General features: G+C 40.9%; 1 pseudogene; it reads right to left on the minus strand.

Annotated features, from left to right (window-relative positions):
- Window positions 1–1,684: 1,684 nt before the first annotated feature.
- LOC128626926 (melanoma-associated antigen B4-like) lies at window positions 1,685–3,412 on the minus strand (annotated as a pseudogene).
- Between the last annotated feature and the right edge of the window lie 401 nt (window positions 3,413–3,813).

A 3,813-nucleotide genomic window follows, 5' to 3' on the forward strand; every position in this document is an offset into this window, starting at 1 on the left:
GGTCAAATCAACTTAATTGGTATATATAAAATATTTCACCAAAGAAGCAAAATATACATTTCTTTCAAACACACATGGAACATTTTCAAAGATAGACCAAATGGTAGGACACAAAAAAAGCCTCAACAAATTCAAAAAAATTGGATCACAATGGCTTGAAACTAGAGACCCAACCTCAAGGAAAAAACACAAAAACAACCAAATATATAGAAACTGAATAACAACTTATTATTTTTAAATTGTTGTTGTTGTTCAAGTACAGTTTTCTGCCTTTCCCCCGACCACCTCCCAGCACCCCAGCCCTCTTCACCTCCCTCCTCTGTTTCCATCCACCCCTTATTATTGAACATGTGTCCTTTATAATTATTCCTGCAAACTCTTCACCCATTTCCCCTATAATTCCCTCCCCTCTCCCCTCTAGTCACTGTGAGCTTGTTCTCAATTTCAATGTTTTTGGTTATATTTTGCTTGCTTTAAATAACAAGTTATTAAATTATGAATGAGTTAACAATGAGAACAATGAAGAAATCAAAAGGTACCTGGAAACAAATGAAAAAGAACGTAGAACCCAAAACCTATAGGACACAGGGAAGGTAGTCCTGAGAGGGAAGTTCATGGCAATCCATGCCTACCTAAAGAACATAGAAATATTTCAAATAAACAACCTCACCCTACATCTACAAGAACTAGAGGAACAACAACAAAGAAGCCCAGAGCAAGTAGAAGGAAGGAAATAATCAAGATCACAGCAGAATTAAATAACACAGAGACTAAAAAAAAAAAGAAAGAAAAAAAACAGTTCAAAGTATCAATGAATCCAGGAACTGTTTCTTCAAAGAGATACACAAAATCAATAAATCTTTAACCAGACTCATCAAGAAAAAAAGAGAGAGAATCCAAATAAATAAAATCAGAAATAAATAGAAGTTACAACTGATACCACATAAATAAAAAGGATTGTAAAAAATTATTATGAAAAACCAGATGTCAAGAAATTTGAAAACTTGGATGAAATGGACAAATTTCTAGTAACATATGATCTTCCAAAACTGAATCAAGAAGCAGAATTCTTGAATAAACTGACAACAACTAGTAAAATTGAAGCATTAATCAAAAAAATCCCAGCTCTGGCTGGTGTAGTTCAGTGGCTTAAGCACCAGCCTATAATCCAAAGGGTCACTGGTTCAGTTCTCAGTGTATGGCACATGACCGGCTTGCAGGCCAGGTCCCTAGTATGGAGCACGTGAGATGCAACCACAAAATGATGTTTCTCTCCCTCTTTTTTTCTCTCCCTTCCTCTCTCTCTAAAAATAAGCAAATAAAAATCTTTTTAAAAATTTAAAAATATTTACTGCTAACCTGATAAATGGCAATAAATGTGCAGTCCATGTCATGTATAAACTTATATTTTAAAGTGAAATAAACTTTCTGGCCCTGGCTGGTGTAGCTCAGTGGATTGAACACGGGTCTGTGAACCAAAGGGTTGCCAGTTCAATTCCCAGTCAGGGCACATGCCTGGGTTGCTGGCCAGGTCCCCAGTAGGAGATATGTGAGAGACAACCACACATTGATGTTTCTATCCCTCTTTTTCTCCTTCCCTTCCCCTCTCTCTAAAAATAAATAAAATATTTTAAAAATACAGTTTAAAAAATTGAAATAAACTTTCTGTCTAAAAGAATACAAATTAAAAATTCAAAAACAGCATAAAGCTAAACCGACAAGATATTTTACATATGAGGAAACTTCTTAACATGGCTTTTCCGTCAGAAAGTGAAGATTGTGCCTTATCCTCACCCAGAGTGAGAGTAGCAGTTGGCTTTGTGACCCTGCTGGCCTTGGAAGTATTGCCAGCCTTGGGTGCAGCTCTGAATTGGACTCTCTCTTTCTCATCTTTCAGAACCTTTTCATAGTTGGGTGGGAAGGCAGTGGAGACAGTATCACTGACCTTGGGCAAAAACTCCAGGACTTTTATCTTAGCATGGTTTAAGCATGGATTCTTTGGCCCCATAGGAACTTATAGTGTGGGGGATCACTGTTGGGTACCTGCCAATACACCAGTTATTTTTCCTACAGCAAGTCTTGGGTGAAAAGCTTCCTGGGCTCCCCCCAAAATGAACTCTTTCTATCATAACACCCATAATATTCAGAAATTCCTAGATCTCCTCTTCAGAGGTGTGGTTGCTACACAAGAAGATCACACCCAGGCCCTGGCTAGTATGGCTCAGTTGGTTGGAGCATCATTCCATAACTGAAAGGTTGCAGGTTTGATCCCTTATCCTATGTCAGGTGTGTGTAATCCCTGGCCCATATGTATGTGATCTCCAGTCTGGGTGTTGATCCCTAGTCTGGGCATGTAGGGGAGATAAGCAGTCAATGCATTTCTCTCACATTGATGTTTCTCTCTCTCCCTTCCTCTCTCTCTAAAAATCATGAAGCAATATGTCCTCAGGTCAAGAATAAAAAGAGATTATACCTAGGTGAGGCATCAGAATCTTTTTTATAGGAAATTTCCAGCCACTACTCAGACTACCACTCCAGTCGTCATCTTTGTTGCTGACAAGGGTGTGAGACTTGCTGTTGAATGTGACTTCTTTCAATTCTAAGCCAAAGACCATATCCATGCACTCAGAGGCTCTCCTGAGGATCTTAGGGACATCCTCCCTGTATCTTTTGTGAATATCTTTAGCACGTTTGCCTTTTTAATGGGCTCCTTTATTTTATACTTATACAGAAGGAAGTGTACCAACGTAATCACCTTATTAGAACTTGGCCAGGGCTCTCAGTGGAAGCTGAAGCCTAGAAGAAATTTTTTTCTTTTCTAAACATGGACTTTCACATTTATAGCAAATTTTTTGTGTGAAACATCCGCAGTGGCTCTGGTGGTGGCTGAGGCACTCAGAGGCACCTAGAGGGTGCTAGCACCAATGGAGCTTAAGAAAGCATCCACAAAAACAAGAGGAAGAGCAAGTGAACTCTTATTCCTCTCTCATAGAGGCCTGAGCACTCTTGAGACATTGGGTCTCAGTTCTGTTATGGCAGCATTTCTCATGAGCATGGAGCTTACTCTTCTGACCATGAAGCATGATGGCTGTTGTTCAGGACAGCAGGCAGGAGTGTGGGTCAATGGATAGGTGATTTGGCACCTTGATTCCATGCCAGTCTTGCAAATCCTTCCTCAGCCATATAGCTGAGGAATACAAACCGGAAAAAGGTCCTTGGATCTAAAGCAGAAGTCAGTGGATCCTAACAGGCAAGGCTGTCCAAGGCATCTGAGGGCCAAGGCAGGCTGGGACCTCATTGTTTAGGAGTCAGTGGACCTTCGGTTCTCACTCAGGGTCCTCACCTTGTGTCTGTCACAGCCTGAGCTCCTGTCTCTAGTCACCCAAGTCCACCAGCCTCTGAACAAAGCCATCACATTCCTGAGATTCTAGAGAAAATGTCTGGGTATGCAACACATGGGCTTCCTGGGCTTCATAAGCATAACAGCAGGGAAAGGTCTCTGTGAGGTCCCCTTTTTAAGGAGTGGTTTTCTCTTCAGCACTCAGGGTCCTCATCTTAACTTCCATTAAGGCTAAGACTTCTCCTCTTGCAGAACTGGAGCTGCCTCTTTCAAAGTGAGGGCCTTCTTCCCTGAGACCACACAGGTATAATGCTTCCATAGCTTCTCAGGGCCAAGAATAGGATGGGGCACTGTTTGACTCCCTCTGCTAGGAGGATTCCCTTTGTAATACTTTAGGTCTTTACCATGACTCTTTTTAAGGCTTGGGTTTTCTCTCTCTGCATATCTGGTGCTGTCCACATTAGTCCAAGGTC

This window comes from Artibeus jamaicensis, unplaced genomic scaffold, assembly GCF_021234435.1.
Source record: "Artibeus jamaicensis isolate MK-2021 breed Jamaican fruit bat unplaced genomic scaffold, CSHL_Jam_final contig_240, whole genome shotgun sequence".
In the NCBI taxonomy this organism is placed as follows: Eukaryota; Metazoa; Chordata; class Mammalia; order Chiroptera; family Phyllostomidae; genus Artibeus; species Artibeus jamaicensis.